Source organism: Lycium ferocissimum, unplaced genomic scaffold, assembly GCF_029784015.1.
Source record: "Lycium ferocissimum isolate CSIRO_LF1 unplaced genomic scaffold, AGI_CSIRO_Lferr_CH_V1 ctg1182, whole genome shotgun sequence".
Taxonomy (NCBI): Eukaryota; Viridiplantae; Streptophyta; class Magnoliopsida; order Solanales; family Solanaceae; genus Lycium; species Lycium ferocissimum.
The window spans coordinates 25463-42605 of NW_026714043.1; the positions used below are offsets into that span (position 1 = coordinate 25463).

Consider the following 17143-nt stretch of genomic DNA (forward strand, 5'->3'; position numbering starts at 1 on the left):
CTTTATTTAAAAGCTTCGATTAACCTACACCAATAAATAAATAAAATGTCATATATATGTATTGTTAGTTAATTGCGCAGTTCCAAAATTTGAAAATGTCATATACATTATTGTTAGTTAATTGCGCGGTTCCAAAATTTGAAATTTATAGGTTTTGGGGACTCTTTGCTCGCCGCTGAACAACCAGCGTACTTATGCTATGAGGTTAGTGGTTTATTATACTGTACATATTTAAGTGGTAGATATAATGTTACGTACACTCATTGGCTAGTTTTCGGTCTCGTCTTATGAAAAATAGTTACTATCATAGAGTTTCATATTTCACAATTAAAATATTTGAACTTTTGTCGTGGAGTTTCAACTGTGAAATTGGAAACTCCATGACAGTCAGGGGAGGATGTAGCTTTGAGATACCGAATTCATCTGACCCAATATTTTCTTTGCAAAGTATAAATTGTGTAAGAATTCACTAAAATTAAAACAAATAGTATATATGGACTCATGACATTAAAATACAATTGGCTTGACGCTAAAAACTTTTAGGGGTTAAATCCTCAAAGCTTAAATTTTGGATCTGTTTCGACATCCATTTTTATATATCAGAGATTGAAAAGTAACTATTTGTGATTACCTTGTTTAGTAGATTTCTCAAAACAAATGTAAGGTATTCTTCTTAAATAGTGTCTTTTTCTTTGTATCGAATCAAAATTAATCATAAGATACACATGTGCTTGTCCTGGGCAGACAAATCAAGGAAGCAAGTAGCTGTAACTAACGTAATCAACAGAATCATTGGACACTGTCAGTATCATACTGATCAATATTTAGAGTTTTGAACAAATTGTATTGACATTAAACACTTTCTACAACTACGTAATAATTCCACAATCATTATTTAATTCAGATTAGTGTTAATTAGAATCATATTACAACTCAACGAGTCCTGTTATTGACCACAGGCGGTCGTACAAATACAACGTACACTATGAAATTGATCATGCAAAATATTAGAGTCAGACCTTGAAGATTAGAAGTTTATGAATTTTTACTGTGTCAAGATTAGAAGTTTATGACTTTTTACGGCGCCGTCAAACTAACACACAATAATAATTGAATTCACAATCAGTTTTATTATAGATATTTAGTGAATTTAGTTGTATCATCCCACAATCTGTAAACAAAAGTTATTGAATTCCTGTAAAATTATTGGTTGTGTTCTAAATCCGCCACTACAAACATTACCATTTGACAAGGTGACAGAAACACCTTCAACCAAGGGGCGTACCATGTGACTCAAATTGATGAGGTTGCTATAATATAATACTATCATTTTTTAGAGTTGAAAATTTTATTTTCTTTGTAATTTGTATTTTTCGGACAACTAACACACTACGGTGACTTTACTGATATAAAACCGATTTTTATGACTTTAGCTTATAATTAACTAGTTTAGGGAACTTATTATTATAAAAAATAATTTTATAATTTTAGGACTCGGCTCCCCTCTAGTAACTATCTCCTCTAGTTCCCACAATACTCTTAAATGATCGAGCTACACGTGTCTACTTCTTCAATCAATGGTCTAAGTTTAATTTTCCTAACTATTATCTAACTAGAGTTAAAAAAAAAAAAAAAGAAGATTCCCACTGTCCTACGTAAGAGTAAATTTAGGGATCATCGGTGAGATTTAAAACCTTAATTTGACATATGTAAGTAAATCTAAAAAACTTCATCGCCTTATTAAAGTCAAAACACGTGTACCAGTTGAATTATAACAATACGTGGATGCAGAATCTTTGTATGCTAATAAATGGCCAATGACCACAATAATTATGCAACTTGCGTGACCAGATCGTCTATACATAATGATAGGGACTTGGACCAAACTCACAAATTATTTTATTTTAGCTCGTCTTCTTGCGGGGAAGGTATATATACACATGTGGACTATCAATTCAGTTCTCCCATGTTATAATTAGTAGGTTGTATACATAGGCATCCCTAAACTTGTCAGGATATTTCTTTTAACGTAAAAGGGTTTAAAATGTCCTGAACAATTATTTTTTGGTAAAATAATACACTCCATCCACCTTTCGAGTCAAAAAAGCCCCCCACGTCAACCTTTTGGCTAGCTCTAAAATACCTTTATTTTTAACGGCTCCCTCTGAAATTAAAATTAATGAATTAATTTTATTGCGTGGCACAATTCTATTAGCTAATTTTTGAAATGATTCAGATTAATTAAAATTTCAATCTAAAATCCGGATCCATCTAAGAGCCATACCCGCCCCGCCTAAAAGCCCCATTTAACTAAGAAAAAACCTCGATTCCCCTTTTGTTAATTGTTCTAAATCTGATCTGATCTTAAAAATGTTGATCATCTTCTTCGTTGAACTCAACTTGAAAATTGATTCAAGCCCCCTTAATCGAGCTTCAAAGCACTCTAAAATTAAAATACAACTTCACAATGATGCTAAGAACAATAATCTGAATCACCCACTTCAAAATAAGCAATAAATTATGGATCAAAAATTTTAAATCTCCATTTGAGGTTCATCCGAGCTTCAATAGTGTTCTACAGAATTTAAAACCAGATTTTTTTTCTTATCAATATTCAGCTAATTTACAATGAGTTCTAAGTTTCAAATATAACACCATTCAGATTTAACTCAAAATCTCACATTTACTAAAATCAAATTTATCTACTAATTTTGGGGGTTCAAGGATTTCGAATCTGTTTGGGGTTCTGTTTAAAGTTGTAAGTTGTTGAATCTTTGAGTAAAACCATCTTTGAGGTCGTTTTGGTTTGACCTAATTTGATTAGCTGTTGATTTGGTGAATACGATGGAAGAAAAAGTTGAAGGAAATCATTGAAACTCCATTTTTTAAGCCGAAGAATTTCAGATCTCAATTTAAAATCTGAGAACTAAAGTTTGTAGGTTACCCACTGTTAAAATCTTTTGGAAAATCATTTGTTGTACTTAGGTTTAGATTTACTTACTAATTCGGGGGATGTATTTAAAGGAAAATTATAACCAACTTTGGAGAGTTTGAAAAAGCTTGAAGAACACCCAAATGGGTCTGCTTGAATCCATGAGAATTGAGGGTGTTTTCCTTAGTTAAATGGGGCTTTTAGGCGGGCAGGTATGGTCTTAGATGGATCTGGGTTTGAGTTGGAATTTTAATTAATTAGGATCATTATAAAATTAGCCAATAGAATCGTGCCACGTAATAAATGAATTCATTAATTTCAAATTCAGAGGGGGCCGTTAAAAATAAGGACACTTTAGAGCCAAAAGGTTGATGACGGGGGCATTTTTGGCCCGAAAGGTGGATGGAGAGTGTTATTGTACCAAAAACGATAGTTCAGGGACATTTAGGCCCTTTTCCGTTCTTTTAATTAGACAATCAAACTAAATTTTATTTCAATTGAACACCTCAACTCATTATAAAGTGTTCCAATTAGATATTTTTGATTCAACAACAAGATGCCCAGTGTACTCCCACAAGTGAGTGTGGGGAGGGTTGGATGATGCGTATAATTAAAAGAAATGACATATTTTACGTGATTAACTTAATTAATTTTTCGTTCGTTTAATTAGACAATCAAACTAAATCTTGTTTCAATTGAACACCTCAACTCATAATAAAGAGTTCCAATTAGATATTTTTTATTCAACAACAACAACATACCCAGTGTAGTCCCACAAGTGGGGTTTGGGGAGAGTAGGATGATCCGTATAATTAAAAGAAATGACATATTTTATGTGATTAACTTAATTAACTACCTTATAGACGAATAAAAACACACATTTTTTTTCAAAATTTGAATCGAAGATGTCTAATTGAAACATTTCATTAGGAATTGAGGTGTTCAATTGGAACATGATTTAGTTCGAGTATCTTAATAAAATATCCTGATAAATTTAAGGGACTGACTATGTATTAAGGCTTATATCAGTATTTTTTTTTTTTTTTTGTATTATTCCCGTGACTTGAGTAAGGTTTCCGCATGTGGTAGTGAGTTTATGTAATGTTTTAGTAAAATGTGTGGTGCAAATTATGTCGAAGATGGATGTATTATACTGATGCCAAAAACAAAAAAGGTATTATGGGTAGATTAGTGACGGTTTAGTGTCCGTTTCTGTGTCTAATTTATAAAAGTTCGTTGCTGATCCTGTTTAACAACGGAGTAATGACAGATTATCAAAAAAATCATGTTAGCTACGGACCAGCCACGCCAAGTGCCACCAAATGATTGGTCGAAATGAATTTTGTTCTTTGTATTCAATATATGGAGTGACAATTCTTTTTTTTTTTCTTTTTGTAGTAAATGACAAAGAAAAGATAAATTTGCTTATTTTTTTTGAGGAATCTTCATGCTTTATCAGAAAAATCCCGATCTACTTTTAGCAATATATGGAGTGGCAATTCTATTTTTCTTTTCTTTTTGTAGTAAATGAGTTGCAATGTTTTATCTTTCGTCATCATGGATTATAAAGCTAAAACACATGAGCTGCAATATCACGTATAACATGGTAAATGCGATGCTATTTCGTGCATCATGTATTATACAACAAAAAGTAGTGTTATTAGAAAAAAGAAAAAGAAAAAAAAAGAGTAACTTTATATCTTTTCAAATGAAACAACATAGATAGACATAATATTCCCCATTGTAATGATCGTACGTAACATGGAGCTGATATATTTATATTTACATAATAGTCATGACACCTAAGTTTTGATCTTAATTTTTGCCAACTTAATGTCTTATAAAAATTATATAGGATTTGACGGGGTACACTCATATATGACGTGAATCCTACACAATTATATGGGAATTGTGTAAGCTTTTGCATTATGTAGGGGTTTTGTTAAGTGTTTCGCTTTGTAAAATACAAAAGGTGTATCGATCGGTCAGTAAACTAAAATAAAAATGAGAAATTTCTATATATTATTATTTGTAAAATTTACGTACCTAATATTTCTTGCAAAATCAGAAGTGACTCGAAGATATGAAAGCTTGACTTAGTAATGGATCAAAGGGAAGCTCTTCGAGCAAAAATAAAAATAAAAAATAGCTTAAGTGTACAAAATATGAAAAACTTGTCAAGGCCAGTACATTTTATCTGAAGTTTAACCTTGGCACAAGCTAAAATTTTGAAACTCATGTCTGAAATTTGGTTTGACATGATCAAAAGCATAACATATCGAAATAACAAATTGATTCGACGAGCCAGCAAAACTGCCGTCAGTTCCAAATAAAAGTACTGCACTTCAAAAACTATAGGCACAACAATTTTAGAGGGAACATACAACAATTATCCAAATCATGAATTGAGGACCTAGATACTCAATTGATTGTGATTGTTAAAAAAAGGAAAGATCCACCAGAATAAGCATCAGTTCAAAGTACACATCACATATGCATTTTATCTTAAAGGGATCTTATTCGTCATGAAATATACATATCCACCAAATATATGTAGAACGGGAAGCAGAAAACACGTTTTTGTTTGAAGTTTGTCAATATTGATTACTCCCTCAGGTTCAAAAGAGTTCAAAATAAGTGTTCACTTACTCTTTAACACACTCTTTAAGAAAATACTAACTCCTACAAAAGAAAAGTTGTTTTACCCAAACTACCCGTAATTCAAAATTTGCATACTACTATTAAGTTGACACATTAGATCTGGTCACTTAGGCCTCATTTGTTTGCACATTAAGACGGCTTATGTCGAATCTTAACCATTCGTTCAAATCATTAAGCCGTATTTATTTTTAAGGGAATCTTAGTCATTCGTATTCACCCATTAAGCTCATTGTTTGTTTTTTATGAACCTCTCGAATAGGTCCTATGAATCGATCTATAACAATCTTAACACCATTCGTACTCATTTAAATAATACTCTTATTTCATAAAATCTTCCAAGACTTCTCTTCTCATGCCTCTAGCTATCCTTTCTCAACCAGATACCAATTTTTAACCTCTTGAACTGCTAAGTTTTCATAATTTAGTCTAGTATTTCTGATATCGTAAAATCTTGGGTGCATTGATGTTTACCAAGAACCCTTGAAAGCGCAAAAACTAACTAATTAACTATAATAGCAAAATCATTTTTTTGAAGTTTTTTGGAGTCTCTTAAAAACTTTATTTGAAATCTCATGTATATCTACCCAGTTCGTGCTCTAATCTGCACCAGAAAAATTAAACATGAGTGAATCCATCTTCTCAATAAAATCCCTACCTCCACTTCTCAATCTTTGAAAAATCACAGTGATTCTATAAGACAATAACAACGAATTAAAAAAAAAAAAAAAAAAAAAAAAAAAAAAAACTTGAATACTACATAACCCTCTAATCAAAATTGGAACTTAATACAAGCTTCAAGAAACAACAGAGAACATTCAGAAATTGTGTCAAGTATCGAAAAGTTTACCCCTTTTATCTTATTTTAATAAAGTTTCTTGCTAGAAAATATGTTGTGGGATTCAGCCATAATAGCTCTCTATCACTTTCAGTTGATAGAGAAAGGTTTACCATTTTAATAATAAGCACAAATTCTTAAAAAATTTAGTGTTACCTTGTTACATAATTTATTATTGATATATGGAGTAACTTTTATTTGCATTTTAGATAGTTCAAATTATTTATCAAATATAAATATTCGAAATACTTTTTTCTATCAAAAAATAAATTTATTTTATTTAAATAAGATTTTTATAATATTTCATTGACATATTGGTTAATTCCATATGCACATTCGGTATATTAAAACAAAATGTAGGAATTGTTCAAAGATTCGTATCTAGAGACAAAATCTTAATATTCAGATGTGCATTCAGATTCAGACATCTAGATCTTAATGCACATCTTAATATTCAGATTCAGACGTCTTAATCTTAATGTAAACAAATGAGGCCTTAGTACTTAATAAGGGCAAATTTGAAAATTAAAGTTAATTCCTTCTTGATTATGTATAAAGACTATGGGTGTGTTCGGTATGGAAAATGTTTTCCAATTTTCTCATGTTCGTTTGGCAAAAAATTGTGGAAAATATTTTCTTTAGTAAAACAAATTGCTTAAAAATCGACTTAACGAAAGAGTGAAACAAGTCCCACAAGTGTGATTCCACCAACCACCCCACCACCACCCAAACCCCAAACCCCAACCACTCCCACCACCCCACCCATCCACCCCCCCCCCCCTCACACCATCCAACTCACCCTCCAGCCCCCGACCCGCCTCCAATTTTTTTTTTTTTTTTTTTTTTTTTTGGGTATTTCTACACCATCCCCCGACTGCGACCCCCCCCCCCGCCCCACCCCAAACCACTCCAAAAAATTTTAATTTCTTAATAAAAAAGTTTTTTTTTGAGTTTTTTACACCACCCACCCCTCCAAAAAAATTAATTAATTTGTTTAAAAAAATTGAAACTTTTTTTTTTGGTTTTCTACATCCCTCCCTCCCAAAAATTTATTCTTTTTTTAAAAACTAAGTTTTGAATTTTATTATTATTTTTTTTTTTTTGGTTTTCTACACCACGCTTCCCTCACCCGCACCCCGCGCGCTACCCCTACCTCCTCACGAATTTTCTACTTCATATATTTTATTTTACTTTTATAAAAAATAGGAAGTTTGCATTGTTAAATTTGGTGTGGGGTGGGGGTGGGGGAAAGTGGAGTGGGTGGTTGTGGGGTTGGGTAGGGGTGGGTGGGTCATGTGTGGGGCTTGGGTGGGTATTTTCCAAAAAATATATTCTACTAACCAACCGAACATAAGAAAATAAGTAAGAAATTCATCTATTTTTCACTACCCAACCGAACATGAGAAAATAAGTAGAAATTCACTTATTTTTCAAGAACACATTTTTCGTGAAAGACATTTTCCTCCATAGCGAACACACCCTAAGTAGACACTTATTATAAACCGGAGGGAGTACCATTTAATAAATTTAAAACACTAAATATTACTTGAACGGCAAGGTGATAATTGACTACAAATGCAAATATTTTGCCTATTAAAGATAAAACTAATGATAAAACAAAATTTTAACAAAAGTATACAAAATGCTTAAAATTATTTATAAAATATTGTTATTGATTTAGTTCGATTTTTCTTCAGGTTATTTTTAATTAAGTCAAATCAAACTAAATATAATTAATTTTTTAATGTTTAAATAAAAACTAATCTAAATCTAAAAAAAAAAATTGTTTGATTTTTAAGTTGAATCGATTTTTCTCCAAATCTTCAAGTTACTCTACCCTTGAAGGTTAGCTTCGCATTAAAGAAACCTAAGAAATACCAGTGTTTTAAAAGGCCGGGGCGTAAGGCGAGGCATTTTACGTCTACCTCAGCGAGGCGTAAGCCCCGAAGCACGGGCGTAAGCCTTAACTATATAATAAGAGTCCCAGTGAAAACAAAGAGTTAGATCAAAGGATTAAAAATATGTAATATAATAAAATATAATAAAAGAGTAAAAAGATAATATCGTATGAACGACGAAGGGTAAATCAGTAATTACAAGCTTCAAAGAGACACACCTGTCCGTCCATCTTCAAATGCAAAACAGGTGTCCCGCTTACTCTCTCTCACTTCCTTCTTCTCCATTATTCCTTTCTTTGATTTTCTTTCTTCTCCTTCTTCTCTGTATTATTGTTTTTTTGATGTTACTTCTTTGCATCCGGGAAGTGTTGCATGAGGTAATTTGTGTTAATTTTGATTTTGAGATTTTAACTTAAGGTTTGAGGTTTGTGTTGTAATAATTTAATTAAACTTTCATTTCAGAGCCAGAGATTTGAAGCTCAGACATGGCTATTGTCAACTGAAACTTATGTATCAGCGGAGATTAGACTTGGTATAATACTTGTCGACTATCTAGCTTACTTCTTTTCTGGAATGATCCCTTCGGCGGATAGCTTTGGTGGGTGAACAATTTCAAGTCTGCTTTCCTTTTAATTTTTGCCCAAATCTCTTTAGACTTTCTAATATCAATGTTAAAATTCAGGTAGTTCTTCAGATTTTCACATACTACTCCCCTTCGATTCCCTCCGCAGCTTGCTTTTACAATTTCAAGATGCTTTTCTCTTAATATTTGCCCAAAATTCTTCCACTTGTCTTCATCTTCATTTTTTTTTCTTTCTAAATCTCTGTGTAATTTGAGCTATGTTGTATCAGCTTGTTGACATTGGAAAGTTTGATGGGTATATATTTGTTTTCTTCTTCTTCTTCTTCTAATTATTTTTTATTCAATTAAGGAGTTAAATTCTTCATGTAAATTGGGTGTATGGGTGAATTTATACACCTTTACACTTGCACAGGTAAAAAGTATATTATCTACAAAACAAAAAGAGTCTTTCATATTCATCAAAAATAGAAGAGTTAAATTCTTCCAGTAAATTGGGTGCATGTGAATTTGTATACCTCAAGAATCACACCAGTGAGTTTTTTTTTTTTTTTTTTTAACTTATAGCATCTTCTAATAGTTGAATCTTCATATTCATAGAAATGTTTGCTGCCATTGTTAGCATCTTCTAATAGTTGAATCTTCAATCTAGCACTTCTCTTTTCTATGTTTTTTCTTTACCCTTTTCTATATTTGAAGGTGTACCTGGCATATTAAATTTCTCATAGGATCTTTTGCGAGTTAACTGTAATTGGTAGTTTTTTTGGAGAAATGATGATACAATTTTCATTTTCAGTGATTCTAGCTAAATCCCTTTTGATTCTTGTACTTATTTTGATCTTGTTTTTTTGAATCCTGTTGGACCATTTCGAGTTTTTGAAGTTTTAGGTTACTCTGGCCACATGGGTAATTTGTATTCTTCCACACTTAAACCAAGAAAGGATTACTCTTAGCACCTCCAAAGAAATTGAATCTTTTTATATGCTCACCAAAAAGGATTTTGATAAGGAGTAATGTTCATTGGTGCATGGGTAAATTTGTATACTTCCAGATTTGCACCAGTAAAAAGATTCCTCATAGCATCTGAAAGAAGTATTGAAAAGCACTTGTACATTTTACTACTTAATCATAGTTCCAGTTTTGCACATAAAATAACTTCTATTTTGTTTTTGCCATTTACAAAATGGATACCTGATTTCTTATCCATTCTTCTTGCCCTTTGTTGTTCTGTGTTTCCTATGCATATTGTTTTTTAGTTTATCACTCTATAATGGTTTTAAAAAACTTATATCAATCTTATATAGACTTCGATTTCCCTTTATATGAGTTGAAAATAGTACTTGGCAATTGTAACTCGAATGTCGATAGAAATCTCCCTCTTTGGAATCGAAAGTAAAAAAAAAAAAAATGCATACCTTCAAAGTGTTTTCTAGAACTTAATACAAACATATAATTATCTCCACTTAACAAGTAGGGAAGAAGAAACTCAATTTATCATACATTTCTCTTAAACCCTTACTATTGCCTTACTATATTTTCATGCAAAACAATCGAGAGTCCCTAAAGATGGATAACTTTGGATGAAATGAATACGATAAATTAGTAATGGCACAATTTAGTTAGTTAGCTTTTAGCATCTAAGTGCTATGTTTTCACATTTATTTCAATCGTTTACCTTGATAAATTAATTACCATTTGCATCCTGGAGAGTTTACGTTCTTCCTCTATCTATCTGTTGTATAGTAACTGTGATCTTAACAATTTGAACGAGCAAATAATATAGTGGCTGACTGTCCTTTTTCCTTACAATTCTGTAGGTTCTACCTGGAAGCGCTGTTCACTTTGTTACTGGATTTTTGAAGTCAATGGATGGCTTAAAATTGTGATTACCAAGAATAAGTAAGGTTATTCTTCTCTACTGATTTAGCAAATACTTTGGCTTGATTCATTGATGGTTCAAAGTTTTTCTTTACTTCAAATTTCAAAATGGAACGCTTGAGTCTCTAAGAGTGATGGTAGTTCTGATAGCTAGATTCTTAAGACTGAATAAAAATTAAAAGATAAAAGTCTGTTTGTCAAATTAGGCAATGTGGCACGATTTTAAAGCGAATCATCTTTAAACTGCTACTGGTATTTTTACTACCAAGAACTATTACCTTATTTGAGTTCTCCAATTTATGAATTGTAGTAGAACATGTAAGCTTTTCTTAAAGAAATGGATGTCAAGAAATTTATCTGAATTATTTGAGCTTGAAGCTGATGAGGAGTCACAAAGTTTTTACTTCATTTGAAGCTGCTAGGATATTTATTTATAACTTTCTACCCTACAGATTATGTTGGTATTAATCAGTTGAAACCGGTAGTCAAAATGAACTAATTGTTCAAAGTTTCTGATAAGCTAGACCTTCTTAATCTCCTAGCACCATCATTAGCAGAATCAATACTCTTTTCAAAGTTCACGGCAAGATTTTTAGGAATGAGCTATATCTTCTCTAGCCTTGGCATTAGAACTTTCACAAAATGCATGTTGATGGATTTTCATGAAACTCATCCCTGCCAAGCTTTACCTCCATTAGGTCTCCCATAAAACCTATATGATATGTTTGCACATGCGGAGCAAACTTTTCCCATAAAACCTATTTGTACATTTTAACAGCTAGAGAATACCTTCATCCGGAATTTCATTCTTGCCTTATTGCCGCTATTATTTGATAAAAGAAACATTTATCTAATCACAATTACAATGAAATCTAAAGCATCCATTTTTGAAGAAAAGGAAGACATTGGTGCCACTTCATCCTTGCTCTTTGGCACCAAAATTTGGAAAGCCAGCCTTGAGAGGAGCCAACATCTTCTTAACCCAAAGATTTCCCCTGATGTTATATAAATATGAACATTATTACCAAAACCAAGTGCTCTAAGCATAAGGCGAACATCCTCAGGAATTAGTGGACATATTTTACATTCCTTCTTTCTTTGAAGCAACATGTTTACTGTAAGTTGTGGGAGCAACCTAAGTATTGATATCTCATATGATAACATTGCGGGAGTATTTTTCAGCATGCTAAATTTGAATCTACTGCTTTTTTGAAAGTTACTGTGAAGGAGAAAAATTGAATCTCTTTTTTTGAAAGTTACCGTACGCCCATTGTTTCAATCCTCTTGCTTCTCGCCGTTTGTCTATACTCTTTACATTTATATTCCTGTTGTAATGCGATAGGCTAAGACTAGCTACTCTACGAGTCTTGATTAGTAATTTTAATGCATTTAAACTGACTGAGCTATTCATTTTAGAGGGAGGGAGCGAGAGGACTATAATCGTATTTGTACATTCTGTGCAATCCTTTTTTTCACATCAACTATCCAATTATTCTATCTTTGATCCAATTATTAACATGCAAAACTTGCGAGTTGTATAGAAGCTCATCAATTTTTAGCTATTCTTCATTTTTTATATGACTTTGATTCTTGATTTCTTAGCATTTGTAGTCTTGGTATGCTTGTGTTCCGCTCCTTTTGTTCACTTCTTGATTTAAAATGTTTGGAAGTATATGAAACTTAGGTTGGTGTGAGTGGATGTTTGTTAAATGATCAGCAAAGCCACTGGCACTATATAAAACTGGTTAAGTAAAGAATCAAAGATATTAAACATAGAGTTTTAAGGCTGGTAAGAAACGAGTACTCTTTTGGCAAAAGTCGGATCAATTATCTCTCGAATTTGCTGTCTTTAATCAAAGCCACGTCCTGAGGAACTTTTGGTTGTTAGATTGTATCTAACAATGGAAATGTTGTCGAAGATATCCCTTCCAGGTAATGTAGTGATTTATGGCATTACTTGACAATTAATCAAACAAAAAGAGGATTCACATAGGTTCAAGTAGGATTTTTTTTGTATGAGTTCATGGTAATGTAAGTCCATGTGGCCTAAATGATTGGTTTTGACTGGTAGAAGCCATTATGCGAAGAGATACGATGCCACTTTCTTTAATTGAACTCTACAACAGTGGTCTAATGTTACGGATTGTGAGAAGTTTGGATTTTTCTTATCTTGGAATAAAGTTGAGGAGATAATTTCTTTCACCTTTACGTGAATTGATTGGATTGCGCCAAACTAGAGCTATCTGTTGATCTTTCAATATTTTATGGATTCGTATGTTTCTATAACTCATGTTTTGAAGGTTTTTTCTTTTTGGACTTTGCGGGTATGCCTTTTCTACTTGATTCGTCGAACACTTAACTCTGTTGGTAAGCTTATTTTTGTTTAATTGTGTTTATATCATAGAAATTACGAGATATGAAGCTCGGCGAGGCAGATGGCCAGCAATAGTATTGGTTAACATGATAGACTAACAGTCAAGTGTATTCATTAAATTCATAGGATATAATGGATTTCGATCATATGTATGTAAATTGTTGTGTGATTATTTTAGCACCTCAGCCATTTATTTTTGAAGAGTGCAAATATTTCTTAAATCTCAAGCACTAAGGAGTACATCCTATCCAATTAAACACACAAACTTTGAGTAAGCTTTATTTTGAACAAAAAGATGAAGTGGAAATAACTGAAAGTTGACTTCATCCTAGAATGATCGTACTGAAACTTTTCCATCATATAACTATTGTTGATAGTAATTGTAAGACTCTTTTCCTCCTTTTACCATAAGGTAGCTGTTACCTGATTAAATCGTCTTTCCCTCTACCTCATTCTTCTTCTTTCTCTCTGCCTCATTCTTTCTCCATACTTCCCTAATCCTTTTGGCTCTTTCATTGTAGGATAGATATTAGAGCTACCATTCATTAAGCTCGCTGGTATAGAGAAGAAGAGTTGTTTAATTGGAGTCTCGAGAGGAAATGGAACTAGAAAGCTCGACGAAAGGGATAAGTTTGTATGAATTTTCAATATCCTTATCCACAAAGGGAAAGAACTAAAAGACCACTATCATACACGGAGTTAGGTTTTCAATAAGCATTAGTGCTATTTTTACAGCTTGCAAACGCCAATTTGTTTTGTTTTACAATTAAAAGCCGGCTACCACAAATAGCAAGCGGCAATTTAAGTTCCAGGGGATGGAAAAACTTCGCCCTTAGGCCTGATAGATGCATTAGTAATGAGCAGAAAGACATTGCACAACTCTTTGCTCCTTAACTTGCTGCTTGAGGAAACCTCATTCAATTGATTCTACAGCTTTGAAGATGTATTGGAAGTTTATGAACAAGGAGCTCCGGGTTTTCTTAAGCATCCAATGCAACACTTTGTGAGAGGTAATTGACTTTAGCTAGACCCCCCTCTGTAATTATTCCTTTGCGTTGCGTTTTCCTGAAATTGTACGTTGTAGAAACAGAGAAGCAAGCTTGGATGTCAGATGAAGAATTTGGAAGACAGATGCTAGCTGGATTAAATTCCATGTGCATTCTGAGCTCATCTTTATTTAAAGCATTAACAAATTTGAAATTTTGGTTCGACATGTGGGTGGAGAGGTCCAAAGTGTTCACTTTGACAAAGTTTAAAATCTGTTGATTTTGATATCAAGAAAGAGAATTAGTTTAGTTTTTCCCTTGCAGATTACTGTAATTGGGCCCATGCTAAGCACTAGTCGCTTTTAGAAAGTGATTTACTTTTTGCCGCTAAACTAAGCGAAATATTCCGGTGAAAGGGGTTCTTAAATCTTTACAGATTCTATTTGCGAGGTAAAAAGTTGATGTGCTGTCCCATCTAAGCTGCTACATGTTAATAGAAGGGTCTTGTAACCAAAAAATTACTTTTTGAGCTAATTTAAATTTTCTGCTCTGACATCAAGGTTTATAGAGTGGGGATGGAACATGGTCTTTTATTTAAAGCATTCTGTTTTATGAGATCTTTATAGTAACTATGAGATTATTCGTGTCTGTGCGTTTAAATCAACTAATTTCATTTGTCCTTTTATTTCATTTTTACCTGATTTTGTATATTCTTTAATGAAGTTCTTTAATTTCATTTTCTTTTGGTGCCTATTCTTTGGATTGTTACTGACATATTTTGTCCTTTGATGGTTTCCTTTCTGCCCTGTTATTTTAGTAGCTTCTGCTGCAACAGGAAAGAAAGGTGGATGAGGGATTGAAAAAATTGAGCGAACTTATAGTAGCTTCTTGAAATCCTACTAGCTGGCGTTGGTAGTTGTAGAAGAACTGAGGATTGGGCCTAAAGTAATCAAGAAGCTGGAGACATCTTCTTTATGCAAGAAGATGAAGGCGAGTAATTACATTTTGGATGGACTCAACAACACTGCCCAAAAAATCAAGTATGAATATTACCAATTTCAATTTCCTGCATTCTATGTTTCTGCTCAGTTCTTTTTCTAATCTGAAAAAATAATTGCATAGCTTTGGGTTTTAAAATGTGACACACAGTTCCTATGGAGCCAAATCCTCCTAACATGGCAATAGATTTAGTTATTCCCGCACTTAAGCTGAAAAGATCACGACTGCTTGACCATTATGAGGTACTTTAAGCCGAAATGTATCCTTTTTTTTGTAACAATTATTGTTATATTTTTCTGTCTCACTACTTACTGAATAGTAACTACTTACTAAATTATAATTTTGAAGTCAAAAGAGTTAAGAAACAGATTAGGATGAACATTTAAAAGCCAGCTTTCTGTATTTTAGAGCTTTTGAGATTGAAAAAGAGAACATTTTCTTTTGAGCATAGTGATGTTTTAGGTGATAGAAGAAAAATTAAAAGAAGAAAATAAAAAAATTAAATGAAAATATAACAAACTTGGAGCTCTTTTGTGGAAGAAGGTGAACATAATAATTGATGTCATTACAAAAAATCCATTTGCTTTGTGGACAGACACAAGATGGGAAAAAGAAAATTGTTAATAATCTCTTTGTTGTAAAAATATAAATTTATATATAATGTTTTAACACAATCATATAATTCCTAAAAAAAAACGGCAATCATATATTACTTCATAAATATAAGCTTTGAAATGCCTAATTACTAACTCGCGTTTGTTTTTATCATCATTTATTTAACTAAAAATGAACTTCTTGCATTTATATTGCATATATTATCCACGCGATAGAACGATAAATATGAACAATCCGCCATATTGTCTTTCCTAGAGAAAGAATATCTTGGCACTTATATTTAGACATCGAATAAAAAAATTTCTCGTTGTACAATCATAGAAGTTAATTTAATTCGTTATTTAAACTCTTTTGTGGAAGAAGTAAGCAATATTTACAATTAATTTATGTGTCCACTTGAACTTAGAGCACAAGGATGGGCTTAAAAAAAAATAGTTTATAAAGTCAATTTCATAAGCAATAATTCCTCGGCAATCATCTACTTATTTTTTGGGCCTTATAAAACTCGGTTTTGTTTTTTATCTTATTCGTGAACTTCTTGCATTTATATTGCATATATTATCCAGCCAAACGGAATTAATCCGCCATTTTCTTTCCTAGAGAAAGAATATCTTGTCACTTATATTTAGCTTTAATAAAAACTTTCTCACAATCATGATGTTTTGTATAGCAATATTTACAATTAATTTATGTGTCTTAGGCTTAGACCGACATTTTACTCATTCTTGTTCTATAAACTAAGCTATTGAGTATGATGTTTCATGGTCTAGCAACTGTTGTATTAGGACTTGGTTGATGCAGGCATGCTTCATAAATTGCTGATAAAATATATTGAATGCTTTCTTGGATGAGTTTCTAAACCCTCCATCCCTTTCAAAACGAAGATATGTATATGATGCTTCGAAGGACAATTTTGGGAACCTTTCTTTTCTCCTCTTCAAAGAGTACCATCATTTCTGGTCCATTTATCTTACAATGGGATTGCAGGCCAATCCATGAAACAGAGATTTATAGATGAGTTGTGATTATGACAGTGAAATTAAAATATGGTCCTTTTCTTATCCATGTTAAGATAGTGCCAGTAATCTTTACTACATTTTAGAGCGGAAATGACACCTTTCTGGAACCAAAAATAAAAGAACAGGAAAAGGAAATGACACCTACAGATTTGACTTTTGGTTGACAGGTAGCTCTTCTTTTGAGAAGAAGACATAGAGCACATGTGGATGTTGTGGACAAGAAATGATGCACGGCACTTGAACAAGCTTCAGATGAGTTGGCGTTCAAATTTGTGAAGTTGGCTGGTCCTGATGCTTCTTTAGTTCCTTGGTAATTCTCTTGGTAGACTAATAGGCTGGTTAGTGTTAGACTTAACTTTGAGACGA

General features: G+C 32.5%; 1 long non-coding RNA gene across 4 annotated transcripts; it reads left to right on the forward strand.

The window, feature by feature from the left end:
• Positions 1-8616: 8616 nt before the first annotated feature.
• Positions 8617-17048, forward strand: LOC132041824 (uncharacterized). Of its 4 annotated transcripts, none has more exons than XR_009411255.1 (5): positions 8617-8703; positions 10724-10805; positions 13680-13856; positions 13949-15385; positions 16945-17048. It is a non-coding gene; the product is annotated as an uncharacterized LOC132041824 (long non-coding RNA). The 4 variants fall into 4 exon arrangements; XR_009411253.1 differs by having other exon boundaries at positions 10724-10810; positions 16945-17047; XR_009411254.1 differs by having other exon boundaries at positions 10724-10810; positions 13685-13856; positions 16945-17047.
• Positions 17049-17143: the final 95 nt, after the last annotated feature.